General features: G+C 36.3%; 1 long non-coding RNA gene across 1 annotated transcript; it reads left to right on the forward strand.

Annotated features, from left to right (window-relative positions):
- The first annotated feature begins 6,419 nt into the window (after nucleotides 1-6,419).
- Nucleotides 6,420-9,613, forward strand: LOC143851463 (uncharacterized). Its single transcript, XR_013236344.1, has 3 exons — nucleotides 6,420-6,567; nucleotides 6,980-7,031; nucleotides 9,344-9,613. It is a non-coding gene; the product is annotated as an uncharacterized LOC143851463 (long non-coding RNA).
- The last annotated feature ends 6,728 nt before the right edge of the window (nucleotides 9,614-16,341 follow it).

Raw genomic sequence — 16,341 nt, forward strand, 5'->3', positions numbered from 1 at the left:
AATACTTTTGCTTATTAGTGTTTGAGAATTTCTGTATCCAGGGAGATAGGGTTCCTAAGATTTTGGTAGTCTAGCTAGAAGGATTTGATATCTCCACCCCCTTGTTTTTGCAACTGTCCAATTACTCCCATTATTTAGAAGCTCTCATCATCTAAGGAATGTAAACAGATGTTGAAGGTACCAAAACACAGAGGTTGATGAGAAATTGAGAGGCAAGAGTGGTAGTAGTTATATGCAAACTACGAAGAAGTGAGAGTAGTAATAGGAGAAGAAATACTTGTGCATTAAAAATGGGCAATAATATCCCCATTACCTTGTTTTCATATGGCAATCCTTTTATCTTTAGATAGAAAATACATGTTTAAGATCTACACATCCTATTCCAACTAAGCCATCCAAATATAAATCAAGAGAAGGCTGTGATTGAAAACATTGACAACTGCATCTCAAAAGGAATCCCCGGGAAACCTGATATAAGTCACACAGTAATCTATATTAGAGAGTCAATCCATTTATAGATGGATGTGGCGAGAGTGTTGTTGTAATGCATCATGTTCTTCATTTTTTTACACTAGAGAGGAAGCAACTTAAGGTTTCGTTGGCAAATTCAGAGAAAGTAGGCTACTTAAATTGGCGAAGTTCTTTTGTATATCTTCTTGGAAGAGGTTGATGCCCTTTTCCATATAATTCTGCTGCAGAAGTCTGGGTATAATGGAAGAACATTATAATTCTATTTCTGGGTATAATTTCGCAGCAGTAGTCTATGCAATCACTACAACTTATTGTTTTGATCTATTGGAATATATGAAAAATGACCATAATGGAAGAACATCTGGGCTTCATTTGGGTGTGTGGATTGGAGTGAAAAACTTAAAACAAAAAGGAGTCAGAGATTAGAGTAGAACTAAAGAAGTTAAAGAAAACGAAAATGGGGCAGGAGTAAAGACAGGTAATATAGGAGGAGATCAAATGCATACTGTGAATCAATTCGTAGCACAAAGGAGCCTGCATATCTATGTGTAGTAGACACCCCATTTTGTCAAGACAAGACTAATGATAGGTCGTTGCGATGACGAATCCTATGATGAGTCCGGAAGCTTCTTTGGTCTTTCTCTCGATATCTCTCTCGGTATCTCTCTAGGTTTTTCCAAGACGCGAAGTTACCCAAGCCACCCTAATACCCAAGACAACCTGCAACCAAGCTTTTACCATGAACCCTCCGAGTTCACCTTCCAGAAAAGCTATGAAATGCTCAAACAAAGGTTCGAAGGATAAATTCTGCTACATCGGCTCCCGCTTTTACAGCGAACACAACATCCTGAAGATCCAAACAGCAAAACTCTGCAAAAGCACTCCTGAAGATATTTCTAGGAACTGGAACCACCTTTCGGTCACAAGAAACTACTTTTTGGGAACCAGAAATCACTTTGGCTACCAGGAACAACCTTCCTAGATCCAAAGATCACAACCCTCAAACCAAAGCCAAAATCCGGGAACCCGGTACCAATTCTATGGACCCGGGAAACACTTTTGGTCCCCTGAAACCACTTTTGGGTAACAAGAAACCAACCCGCATTTATTATTTATTAAAGCAACAGACATCTTCACTATAGAGGTGGGACCTGTCAGAGGGGTAGCTCGCATTTATTATTTATTATAGGATTTGCTAGAGACCATCGTAGAAGGAATTTTGCAGACCCACTGTTGCATAGCAGCCACCTGAGTTAAACTAAATGAATAAGGACAGGATCTGTTGTAAAAAGCCTCTTAGGATGCTCTCACATGCAACAGCAGGTCCATGAAATGCCTTTTACGATCTTCCTTAGCAATTCCCATTTATTATACCATCAAGGGCGAGAATGGAAAACCAAATGATATAAAAGGTGAGATTGCAAAGATTTTTGTTAATGTTCATCAATTTATGTTTTTTAAGGTGATAGGGTAAACTTAATAACCAAAGAGAAATTTGCTTTTGAACGGAGATATGTGGTTGAGCATTTTATTTTCCCCAAAAAAGCTTAAGAAATATCTGTGCGATCATTATCAAACTGTTTGAACTGATCACTTGCAACAAAAGTTATGTGCAAAGGATTTTTTTTGTTTGTTTGATGGGTATGTGCAAAGGATTACATAAGAGCATTCCTTTTACACATATTTATGTTTAGGGAATTGATATCAACACCACAATGTTTTTTTATGATGTGCGAAGCATCTTGGGATTTAGCCTTTAAAGGGCTGTTAGAAGAATATTACAGTTGTCAAAAAGCACTAACAAGCCATCTAAATGCTAAACGACAAGATGCTTCGCTCATCTTATAAAAACATTGTGGTGTTGATATCATTTCCCTATGTCTATTTATATAGAGTTTGCATACAAGATAAGGATGAGACATGGAGATAGTTGTTGCATTAGTCAGAACAACAATCACAACAACATTTACCTAACTGAGAGAGAATTTACAGCCGAGGAATTGTATGTGTAAATACCCGAAAATACCCCTTATTAAAATTTGTTTTCCCCTTATTAACGAGGGGCGTTTTTGTCATCAAGTGTTATAATTAGATTGGGGCTCTTTTAAGGAAGCCTATAAATACGACCTTTTGTGAAAAATTAGGGATCAAAAGCAACGATCAGACAAAGAAAGAGGAGATCGAGTTTTGGGATCGGAGAGTGAAGATCAAGGTAAGAACTATGTCCTTTATTAATTTATGTTCTTAGAAACCCTAAAGCAAGGATTTTGTGATCTTGAAAAGATGAAAGTGAAGGCTTTGATTTCGTTTAAGATGTGCCTTAGAACTGATCTCGGGTTCCTTAGGATTTGCTTTGTTGTGGAATCCCTAACGAGCTCAAGATCGGATCGTATTGGTTTTTAGAAAAGTTTGTCTTGAAGGGTCCAACCAAAATGTTTAGATTATTTTTACAATAATTTTATGTGTCGATTCGAGCGTTAAATTAGATTAGTTGGTTTCCTCTCGTTGATACGAATCCAACGGATCCGACTATACTCGAATCGGAGCTAAAACGAGAAAGTTTGGTCCTAGAAGTTCTGGTAAAATTGGGGACGAATATGAAATTATCGTAAAGAAATTGTGAAACTTTAAAAATTCATAACTTCTTCGTTTCTTGTCCGTTTTCGACGCTCTTGTACTCTACGGATATGCCGAAAATGAGAACTTTCTGTTCAAAATAGTTTCAAAAATGTTTGGAGACTCTATATTGACGATAATTCCAAAATACTAAAAAGAAGCCTAGGACGGTTTGCCGATTCTTTTCCGAAGAGGCACCAAATGGTGTCTTGTGTCAGTATGAGTATGTATATGCCTAATACGAGTGGAATTAATGATGAAACTCCTGAAAAATATTGGAAGAGCTGGACATTAACCCTAACTAGTGATTTTTTAATTGAAAGTCAGTACTTTTGGATGGGTGCTTGGGATTACATAATCAGATTCAGTTGTTTTGACTTCTAACTGAAGCAGAAACATGGTGAGGTTGGTTGGATTTGAACTGCGTATCTAGTTTAGTTCATCCACTCTTTTTTCTACAATGCTTTTGCTTATCAGTGTTTGAGAATTTTATTATCCAGGGAGATAGGGTTCCTAAGATTTTGGAAGTCTAATTAGAAGGATTTGATATCTCCACCCCCTTGTTTTTGCAACTGTCCAATTACTCCCTTTATTTAGAAGCTCTCATCATGTAAGAACTGTAAACAGATGTGGAAGGTACCACCAAAACACAGAGGTTGATGAGAAATTGAGAGCCAAGAGTAGTAGTTATATGCAAACTACGAAGAAGTGAGAGTAGTAATAGGAGAAGAAATACTTGTGCAAATTAAAAATGGGCAATAGTATCCCCATTCCCTTGTTTTGATATGGCAATCCTTTTATTAATCCTAGTAAGCTCTATTAGGATTGAGGAATACTTGGGCGAATTTATATAATCAGCAACCCCTTTGTTTTGATATGGCACTCCTTTATTAAGCACCCTTTTTTATTGGCTGTTAATAGGTTTTTATTAATTGGAACTGCCTTTAATAGCTGCTTAGAAAATAGAAGATTTTATGAGTCCATTTTCTCAAAAAGTAATGATCCAAACCGTTCATTTGTTGGGCCACATCGTAAATATGCTGCACCCCTAGGATACGCTAAACCGTTCATTTCTATGGGGTGCAGCATATTTAGGACATGGCCCAACAAATGAACGGTTTAGATCATCCTATGAAAATATTGGACTTCACGCGTGCAATACAAGATGGATTTTATCTTTGTTGACTTACCAATTGATAGACATTTTGCATTAAAAAAAACTGATAGACATTTTGCATTCAAAGCCAATCCACTATAGAGTTGGGACCTGTCACAGGCGTAGCTCGCATTTATTATTTATTATAGGATTTGCTAGAGAGAAGGAATTTTGCCGACCCGCCTGAGCTGAATTAAATGAATAAGGACAAGATGTGTTGAAAAGCTGTCACATGCAACAGCAGGTCCATGAAATGCCTTTTACGATCTTCCCTAGCAAATCCCATTTATTATATCATCAAGGGTGAGAATGGAAAACCAAATGATATAAAAGGTGAGATTACAAAGAAAATGATATAAATGGTGAGATTGCAAAGATTTTTTGTTAATGTTCATCAATTTATGTTTTTTTAAGGTGATAGGGTAAATTTAATAGCCAAAGAGAAATTTGCTTTTCAACGAAGATATGTGGTTGAGCATTTTATTTTCCCAAAAAAGCTTAAGAAATATCTGTGCGATGCTTAACAAACTGTTTAAACTGATCATTGCAACAAAAGTTAGGTGCAAAGGAATTTTTTTTTTTTAATGTGTATGTGCAAAGGATCACATAAGAGCATTCCTTTTACACATATTTATGTTTAGGGTGATATCTTGTAATATTCTTCTGACAGCCCTCTAAATGCTAAACGGCAAGATGCTTCACGCATCTTCTAAAAACATTGGGGTGTTGATATCTTTTCCCTATGTTTATTTATGTAGAGTTTGCATATAAGATGAGGATGAGACATGGAGATAATTGTTGCATTAGTCAGAACAACAATTACAACTACAATTAGCTAACTGATAGAGAATTTACAGCCGAGGAATTGTGTGTATTAGAATCAGATGCCAAAGTGGTAGTCGTGGATTTGGCTAATTCCATTCATGGATATAAGCACGGACCAGGCTCACAAGGTCCAAGCCTCATTACCTTCTGAGACCATGTTTTAAGGGAATTGGGTTTGCACTAAGACTCATCTTTATAGAAAGTAGAGTTTTGTTAAGAACATAGATTGATTGAAAGCCTTTCTCTTTGAAACTTTTTCAATTGGAAGAGAGATTGAGAGAGAGAGGAGTGAAAATGAATTTTCACAAGGGAGGGAAGAGGGGTGGATAAATTTTTGAGTATTTCTACTTCAAAATTTAGTTCAGCCCTCTCTCCTTTATAGAAAGTAGAGTTTTGGTTTGATAAATCCTTGTTTCTCTCTCCCAATTCCTATCCAATTGAGAAACCAACTTGAATTGAGACTCCTCGAGCCATTGGGACTCTCCCAAACGTCCAAGGCTCTGTGGGGATGCCCAAGATACATAGGAGAATGTGTATTGATGTCTCTCTCCAGCATTTGTGGCCTTATCTCATAAGAGTTGGTATTGGAAACAAATTGCTTGCTTTGTAGATCCTATAATTTAGCAATTCTTATCCAACAAGGAGTTTGAGTGCAACTCAAAGTCCTTGAGCAATTGGGAGACATTTTCCCCAGCTTTCCAACTGATTTGGGCATGTGGTGGGCCCCACCATGCTTATCCATCCTATCCCAATTCTCATTTTCGTTCCAATTCCGTAATTTTTGCAAAACCGGTTTGGAAATAACTATCCTCATTTGATTTACACATTATTATGCTTATTATTAATCAAATTAATAATACATAATAATATATAATAATTAAATAATTAATTAACAATTTGATTAATTAATAACTTACATCCAATGAAAGTTATTTCGGCTCCAATTTGTCTTCGAAAAATTCTCTTACTGTATTTTGTTACTTACTTAACAAAGAATGTATATATATATATATATATATATATATATATATATATATATATATATATTTACTTAATAAATATCTACATTAATCTAACGGATCATATTCGTCTGTGTAATCCTTTACTACTAAAAGGGAAAATCCATAAAAGTTCGTCTGCGTCTTTTGTTATTATTCCATGCCCTAGTTAGACAAAATCTTCCTATGATGTCCTATTTCTTCAGGCCATTTTCGCCATTTCACCCTCTATAATTTCTCTGCCACTTGTACTTTCGCAGGCCACGCGTTCTCATCTCAGTGTCATTCTTTTTCTTGCTTTGTTTGTTTTTCTAAAAGGTCAAAAAACAACAAAAGCCCGTCTGCATCTTTTCTTTAAATTCCCAATCTTTCAGTTTCTTTTTCTTTTTTTTGACCTTTTTTTCTAAACAGGTGCAAGTTGATGGCATGGTATCATCTCTTTATGTCGATGCCCAAGAATGGCCTTATTAGCACGGATGGATTTCCCATCAATTTTTTTGGGTATTGTTTTGTTAAAACCATCTTTCTTTTCTTTATTTTATTTTTCTAAGCTTTACATGTTCTGTAATTTTTAATTTTTCTGGGTTTTTTTTTTTTCGTTTTCCAGTCATTTTTTTTACATTTTCCTCTTTTTTCTTTCATGGGTTACTTTTCATGCTTCTCTGCATCTCTATTGTTTTCCCCTGTTTCTCTTATGGGGTCATAGGCTGTTTTGTCAATTTTATTTATCATGAAACTAAATTTTGATTTGCCTGCAATGCTTCTATGTGCATAAAAAAACGGTGGTACACTTGGTATTTTGTCCCACTTCTTTGCATTAGACAATCTAATCTACCTTAGATTGAATATTTTATACCATTTGTGAAACTTTACCCACTGATGGGCATGCGATTTCTTCCAACTTTGCTTGCAGAAAAGAGAAAGTTGAATAAGCTTTACAACCTATTGTGGTCATAGAGGCATTGGTATGTAACAGTAGGATAAAGTTGAACAACACTCCGTTCGACATGATTTCTCTCAATCCGTTTCAAAACTTACAATGTTACATTGTTTTTCCTCTCCAGCTTTAGTATTTGAATTGTTGTAGATTTTATTTTATATTTTATTTTCTTGCAGTACAGACTCCAACATCATTGCTTCATTAATGACAAACAAAAGAAAAGGTTATGCAGTTTGAGGATCTCATTTCTGAAATCTTGGTTGTTGAGCTTAATTAGCGTTAAAATAATAGTATCGTTTCAAGGTTTCTTTTGACTGAGATGATAGTACCAGCTCTTAAAAAATAGTGATCTTTAGGTATAAATCCTATCTTTTATCTATTAAAGTATATTCCTATTTGTCATCAAGGATTATGGTTTAGCCAGAAGGATTTTTCTTCTTCAAAGAGGTGATATCTAATGCAATTAAATCTATTAATGAGCAAAGATAGAAAACAAGATATGGCAATGGCCCTACTAACAGTAGATTATAGAAAAGAGGGTGTGAAAGCTCATGTTGTATAGCATGTAGCTTTCTCTGATTGTCCACTTTCATTTTTCATTGATTCCCTCTTAAGAGGAGGAGATGGACTTTGTACAGACAATGAGAATCCATGATGGGAGCTTGAAAAGCAGAGCTGATGTTTCTATCATCTTACTGAGAACTATTCTTTCAAGAATAATATTATTCATCTTTCAAACAATATTAAAACAAAGCTTAAAACCTTATTTTCTTTAACTTTTTTCTTGTATGGTGGGAGGGAGGCGTGTTTTGTTTTTTTTTTTCAAGGGAGAGCACATTCCATCATTCATTCCTTTGCACTTTTCCATCTAGCCATGGTACCTAGAGACAAAGGATAAATATACCCTTTGGGCACTCTAAAAAGATGATAAATTCTGCTTAAAATGATAACTTATGTCAATATCTAATGTCCTCCAGAATAGTTCACTCGAATCCACTGAACAAATTTAACTTCAGCATATGAACATCTGTTTAGGAGTGGGCAATTTCTTTCACTTTAAGTTGCTTGTATTGACATGTTTGGTAATGAGTACTTGTAATTGATGTGATTAAGTTCCATCACTTTTTAGAGTTAAATTCCTTCCGGTGTGGTTAAATCCTATCATTGGGTACCATTCAAAAGAAAAAATATTCCTATCTTTGGGAGCAAACAAAGATTTGAATTCTCTCCTTGTCACGGTTTGAAAATTAAGTTGCTTCCTCGATAAAGCTTAGGTTGCTAATCTATATATTTACCCTCTTCTGATGTTATTATAACATTTGCCAAATAGCTCTATCATGATCTTATTGTTTTCAAATTGCGGTTTTACATCATCCTATAATATATCTCCTGAGGTTGAAGTTGTAAGAATGAAATCAAGCTGGAAAGTTAAAAGCAAGCATACATTATGGGTTTTTTTGTCTGTATACTCCTGAGGTTGAAGTTGTAAGAATGAAATCAAGCTAGGAAGTTTGGATCCCAGTGTTTGGGTTGCTTGGATTGCATCTATTCTCATGTGGTTGAAGTTGTTAAAATGAAATCAAGCTCGAAAGTTCAGATCCAAGTGTTTAGGTTGCTTGAATTGCATGTATTTATTGATGCTCTTAAGAAGCTGGGCAGTTTGGTTTGTCTTGAAGTTTATGTTGGACTTATGACTATTGAAAATGATTGTCCACATAGAACACAAGAGATAAAGAATTATGTGCATTGTTCTCTTTGCTGAGAGGGAGGGGTTCTTTACAATTGTGGTTTCTCAAAGAGCACTAACCAAATTTAATATAAGCGTTGATTGGGTGGATCTTTGGCACACACTTGATATCTTGCGATGGTTTTCCTTCGATTTTCCATCAATGCTGCTTAAATATACAGCTATGTGGAAATATTTGGACTTTATATGGATCATATCAAACCTTGGTAATGACTGAATTGGAAATTTTGTACTTTCATATCTTCTTTTGTGGGTTGTACTTTCATATCTTTTTTTCGGGGGGGGGGGGGGGGGGGATATTTGGAATGTTTGACATAAAAATGAGAAACAGACTGCGATATCTTAGATTTATTGTAATTAGTCTGACTACTACGACGAGCATATTATAACGGCACCCATCCTCTGATTTATTTCAGTTATTTTTCACATTCAGTATTCTTAAATCTAATCTTTGATGGCCACTTCCCTTGCCAGATTCTCATACTTCAAGATTTATCTGATGCACCTACCAAAAAAAATGATTTATCTGATGCAATATGCTTAGGTTTTGTTGTTGCTCATGCTACGATCAGTGTTTACATAATGTGCAGTTGGGCCCATTCTTGGAGTGGGAAGCCGGAATACAAATGGATAGTTGAGATTAAAGCCACTTAACAAGGCTATCTCAGTTACTGTCTGCGATGCCATGAATATTCTCACCACTTATCGAAATAGATGTAAAGTTGGTGTCTTTTGGAATACGCTTATTGATGTAATCCTTATTGTACTTTTTTTCTGTATGAACTCTGTTTCAAGGGACTATGCTAACTACTTCCAGTGCTTTATAATTATCTCTTTATTGGATATGTAGGATTTTTCTGTTCCTAATTTTCCCTTTTTTGTCGTGCATTTTTTGTTTTGCTTGAAGTTTCTCAAATTTGCAATTCGAGCACTGATGAGTTTTTCCAAAATTTCTGTTGGTTTTCACTGTGTCAATTTATTTCATGGTAGAGGACCCTCTTAGTAGTTTTTTCCTTCCTTTTTTATCTTTTTACTTTTTACTTTTTGGTTGGACTTCATGGTGCCTATGGTTTTCAAGAGAAAGTCCTTATAAATTGTATAGTATCCATTCTAATTTGATTTACATTTTATTTATTTACGTAGTTAAAATTATTATTAAGAGCAAGTCACTTCGATCTATTAGTAGCTTTGGGGAGAGTTCTGGAGATCATGTTCGGTGGAAGCCGGCAATTGGAGAATTGCATGTTGATAGGTTGCTAAATGATAGAATTAGGTTCTGCTTGAACTATCATTATGATTTTTTAACTCGAAACTTGATGTAGTTTTGCTTGGTTTCCCATATGTAATATGTATCTATACTTTGCAGTCTTATCTATCTCTCCCTCTCAAACATTCTCCTCCCTAAAAAAAAAATTTCCTTTGTTTCAAGAAAAATTCTAAATTGAAGGGAGCCCTTGCAAAAACTCAGTTGGGACACGTATCGGTATCTCAGTCTTCTTTCCCTGCCATCGGTAGTACTACCGATTAGTCTTTCCTTGTGTGGAAGGGACTGAATATTAACAGCTTGATCCTAACTCTCTATAGATTGGAGGGTTAGGATCAGCTTATGGAAATATTCTTTTGGGGCACAATCTATTTAGGCTGTGGCCCTTCTAATGGACGGCTTGGATCATCCTATGGTGCGATCATCAAAATACGGTAGTGATGATATCATTTCCCTAAACAAATTGTAAAATTACCTTAAGTGGCACGTGCGGTGCACGTGCATTTTTTACTAGTTACATAAAATGCAGAACCATAATCCTTTTGGATGTTACAGGGGCATTCGAGTTATGAATGGGTTCATCGTAGGGACCCGACGGTCGATCTTGCAGAACCCTATGGTGAGCCCCACTGCAATCTTGCTCTGTAGTTAAACTACACTCGCATTAGGTCAGTGGCCTCCACAAGACGTAACCCTGAAAATGACCGTCAGATCAACTTACCCCTAATCACATCTTGTATGTGCAAGTCCTTTCTTCTTGACTACATCTACTGAGTTGAGTCATACGGGGGTTGGACATCTTTCACCTCCTTGGACCACTCTTGGTATACCATTTTGGTCAAGCGATGTTCGGCCTCCAAATGCATTTGTAAAATCCTTTGAAAACCTTTTAATGTTTCATAAAACATTCCGATAAACCTTTAATCAAATCTGCCTAGCTAGGCTATTTAATAGGTCTCCCGCTCTGACAAAATTGTAGATGTCAATTCCTAAATTTTAGGGCGAAGAATCCCTTGTCGAGTATCACTATTGGTCTCGAGGGTTTGTTCTATGATATAGCTCTATCCAAATGTGACTCTAAACTAGAATCACTATGAGATAGACTAAGACCCTAGAACGGGTCGACAGACCAATAAGATCCCTCAGGTCTAAGGGCATGTGAACAACTTTATACTCTCTTGTCCACAAGTTGATCTTTATTTGATCAGGTTCAGTTGTGTGATACAATCTTCTTGCTTAGGGTCCACTACCCAGATGACCGAGATAAGTCACCTCACGACACGTGCATGTAGGCAAGGCTGATGCTAGTTGTATACGGAAAGAGATGTCCAGTCTTTTTCCTAACTAGGAACTATTAAGGTTTGTATAGAACTGAGATGACATATCTCCTATCTCCTTGCTCCCTTGGATCTGTGAATCCTTTGAGCATGTCATTTCTACTATGCTACTCGTGGAGTCTCAATTCAAGTTGGTTTCTCAATTGGATAGGAATTGGGAGAGAGAAACAAGTATTTATCAAACTAAATTCTACTTTCTATAAACGTAACAGTGCAGAACAAAATTTTCAAGAAGGTATATTCCAAAATTCGTCCCCTCTTCTCCCCCCTTTGGAAAATCGTTTTCCATCTCTCTCTCTCAATCTCTCTTCCAAATGAAAAAGTTTTAAAGAGAAAGGCTTCTAATCAATTTCTCTGTTCTCTACAACAAAGGTACTAATTAGATCAAACATTAAAGAGGTGAATAAGAGTTATTCACATCCACAATAGTTTGAGCAAAGAAAAAGAATCCATTGGTTCAACTTGCGGGGTTCGTGACGTTCAGAACGATCGTAACCGTTCAAGGAGTAGATCAAGCAGCATGGTTCATTGATTTCTTCTTCAAAGATTCTTTATGTTTAATTAACATAATTAACTAATCTAGACTCTAGGATCTTGGGTAATTGTAAGATCGAAAAGAAAATTTTAAAGTTCTATGCGATTTTTGTTCCGCTGTGCATAGCGATCTTGCCGGAAGGGGATAACCTTCCTTCAGGCACTACACTCCCACTGAGGTCACCATCCTTTAGAAATCTTGGTGAATTTAATCTTTACAATATATGTACTATTGGTCAAACAACAGAACCTAAAACCCTTAAATATTTTTAGATAACCTATGAAAAGCAATACATGGTCATAGGACTCATTTCCTCTCATTTGTGGGTTATAAACTCTTACTTTAGCTAAACGACTCGAAAGTACACGTTTCCCAGCTTAATCTTCCTTCTGAGCCATAAATCTTAAGGGGTCTTAGGCACAACCTTACTTGGATCACAATATACACGGGTGTTTTAGAGTTTTAACCAACAATCTTATGTAGCAAAGAGTTGCATAGATTATCATTATTGTTTTGATCTTTTAAGTCAAGTTAATTCTTGACTCTTACCTTATAGATCACAAACAAAGACAGGGCATTTTACCTCTGATTAGAGAGACACATATAACTATGACTAGAAAATTTAACCAAAATGGTAATACTTTCCACCACCAATTGTCAGAGTCAAAAGATTCAAGATGTCAGTGTTAATGACCTTTAGCGGACTGATACTCAAGCTGACACCCTAAATCGATTAATCTTTGTATATTTTCCTTCAATGTATCTCATACCATTACTAGAATCAATAAAATCAAGCAAATCTAGAAATTTTCTTTTACCAATCTATCCTTAGATATGTGGTTCAAAAACGTGAGCCATTGATTGGATGAATCCTTGTCCACTCGATTTCTTTTATTTCTAACATTACTGATTATCTCATTCTTATGCAAGGTGGGCTAAGTCTGACCTTGAGAGGAGTGCAATCCAAGTCAATAAGGATTGCCTTAAAGAGAACCAAACTCAGTAAATGGGAAATTAAAACTAAAGAGAATCCATTATATTTTCAAATCTGATTCATAGCCAAAGGAATTTTCGTTTTCTAGAATAAGGTTTCTAGTCCATAAGAAACCAATATTCAGAAAGGAGTGGAGAGTAACAATGGATTCATCAACCACCTTTATTCTATTTTTGGATATAATGGTCCACTCTCCTCTACTAAGCCCCTGAGGCGCAAGAATACCTCACATAAAATTCTAAATGTGAATAACAATGCCTTAATCTACCCACCAATCTTTTACGGAGTACTTACTAAGTAGGAATCATAATATACAAAGATATGGTATTACCTTACCTTTCCAAGCCATATTGAACTTAAGGCATCCATACTTTATGTGTCATCTATCACTCAAGATAAAGGCATTTGATACCAAGTTCACTCTCTTTAATTTACCCTGCTAAGCCACTATATCTTCGGGACTCTAATGTTGCCTTTACCAGAACCCTTTTGACCACTTTACTTAATATTGCCGTTTAGAATAACCAACAGGTGTGAAGCACGTAAAACAAAAGTTCTGAATCTTAAACCTTTCAGAATGTGCTCACAACTACTACTTTGGTCAATATACTTTGAGGTTATCAAAACACATCATAAGGGTACTTGCAAGTTCTTTGAATGATCCTAAAAAAATGTTCTTTACTTATACTTATTAGCTTCTTTGTATTTCTGAGTTTGTAAAGCATCTCAGATTACAACAAAAGGAACCTCCTTCATGATCATTATACTAATACTGACATTACACTCCCACTATTCATAAGCATCTTACAAATGTGAGTTTAGTGGGCTTGTCATATAATGCACACTCTAGATTCATGTAATCTAGACCTATGCGGATCTATTCTATCACTTGCTCAGGTTCTGACCCACTAAAGTACTCAACATAATCGACATCTAGAAAAGACACCAAGATACCAACAATTTTTATGCCACAGACACAGAGTTGCAGTTCCAAGTGTGCTCACTTCTTATAACACCTATTCAGTCCAAAAATGAAGTTTACTTAAGTCAATCCATGATTTCAATCAATCCAACTTAAAAGAATGACCAAAATGTACAAAACCATGGTAACACATAAGTGTGCTTTTAATTGGATACTAGACATGCCACTGTGGGCCGTCTGTTGGGCCGTGCCACGATGTACAATGGGTTTCCACTCTAGAAAATACAATACCATGATTTTTGAAGAGACATCAGATGTGTCAACATGTGTCGTCCGTTGGGACGTGCCACGATACACAATTTATTCTCAAATACAACAATCAGTCAATCTATCTTTAGGGAAAACTAGTTGGATTGCCCAGAACCACAGAAACACAAAAATGTGACCTCGACGAAACATCAGACGCGCCACTGTGGGCCGTCCGTTGGGCCGTGCCACAACACACAAACGATTTCAATTCAGGCAATCACAATACTGTGATTCTAGTGTGAGACCAGGCGTGTCACCGTGGGCCGTCGGTTGGGCCGTGCCACGATACACAATTGGCTCTCACCCATGAGACCGACTAGGGCCAGATAACCCAATACTTGAGACCCACATCACCGTTGGGCAGAAGCACAACCCCAAATCAAGTTTCCCAGGCCTAACCTTCTCACATAATCTATTTGTGCAAAGCAACAGTCATCCGTTGGGCTGAGTATTGCTCTTGGACAAACAGATGCAACTGAAAGTGGTTAACCGTTCAAAATAATGTCACTATATGCGACATGATTCTCAATTCTAACCACTTACCCCAAGCGATTCTGGTTCCCAAGAAGAATTAAAGTTCTTTGTTCATTTGTTCATTCAAGAAACGATTAACCATAACAAGATATAATCCAATATACACTAAAATTTGATGAACAAAACAAATGAACATGTGTATATAAAACCAACTGTCAAGTTTTATGATATAACAAAATCAATGTATTAGGATTTTGAAAGATATACACAAACAAGTTACAATAGCCAAAAGCCAAAGATTTTGGGTATGTTTGATACAAAACAAAGTGTTTTCAAATCAAAAGTTTAACACCACAAAGAATTCAACTAATCAATTAAAATTCTTATGTTATATGCAAAGCATAAGGCATGTAAATAACATTAAGGCTTCTTAGATTTGAAAATTAGAATAAAGATAGATTAAAAGATCAAACTGTTCACTCAAAATCAGAACTTGAAATGTTAGGGACTTGTATCCCATGGCAATGGGTATGAGGCTTAGGAATTTGGAAACAATAACATATTAAAAATCCAACTTAATTAAGCTCAAAGCATGAAAATACACTGAAAGTGTATAAACCGGACCTCAAAAGCCAAAATAGATGACAAAATTGGGGTCAGAGGTTCAGGAAACCCCTAGGAGCAGTCCCACACAGCCGAAAATCTTTTAAAAATTGACTCAAAATCTAACATATAAACCCAAAAGACAATCAAATATACTGGAACACGATTTTACTAAGGTAAAAGGCCAAAATTAACCCCAAATACGGACTAGGGAGGGTGAAACCTCCATAATCGATCTTAAACATGGCACAAATCCCCAAAATTTTGACTAAAAATCAAACTTGAAGTCAAATTGTTTTAAAATTACACTGTAGATATGAAACCGAGTCTCAAAACCCAACACGCGCCTTAGAATTGGGTTCAAGAGGGTCCCAAACCACTAGAACTGGTCCCACTTTTGTCCAAAACCCCAAACAAATGGTCGAAACGACCCAAAAACCGTGGCTGGACCGGTCGGACATGTTCGGGTCGAGTCTGGTGAGTCTGGTGGGCCCATTGGGCTTGATGGGCCTTTTTTAAATAAAAATTGGGCGCGGTTCCAACTTGGATCCTTGTTTGGCAGGCGCGGCCCGGTTCAACCCGCGAAGTCCGGCGCTGTTCATCTTCCTCAAAAAACAACAAAAAAATTCTGAAAAATTCTAGAAAAATCACCAAAATTCGATTTAACATAGTGATCTCTAGAGACCTCGGATTGAGGCTCCGTTTGCGCCGTTGGACTCGTCTCTCGATGAACTATGCTTTCACGTCAGAATCCCACCGGTTGGAGCAACCGTTCACTGGCGACAAGCCGTTTTCCAGCGAGCTCCAAAACTCCCCAAAAAGTGATTTTCAATCTTTAAATTTGCCGCCAAACACAATTCAGGTAAAAACTAAAAAGCCATGGATACTCTCCTCAATTGATTTCAGAATATTAGATTGGTTTTTGACTTTTTTGCAGATATGTGGGTGTTGTTCATTGCTTATATTGTATTTGATCTATTTCTGGGTGTCGTATTTGATATATTTCTAATTTTTTTGAATGGTATTGATCTATTTCTCATTGCTCATTTGTTCATTGCCATTAAATCATAGGTTCATATATAGCATGGTTTATTACTTGTCTGAGCCCATTAATAGTCGGTGGCTAACCAATCATTGTTGAATGTCAAAC

The sequence above is a fragment of the Tasmannia lanceolata genome, unplaced genomic scaffold, assembly GCF_043159265.1.
Source record: "Tasmannia lanceolata isolate RefF3 unplaced genomic scaffold, GAP_Taslan_0.1 ptg000018l, whole genome shotgun sequence".
NCBI classification, from domain to species: domain Eukaryota; kingdom Viridiplantae; phylum Streptophyta; class Magnoliopsida; order Canellales; family Winteraceae; genus Tasmannia; species Tasmannia lanceolata.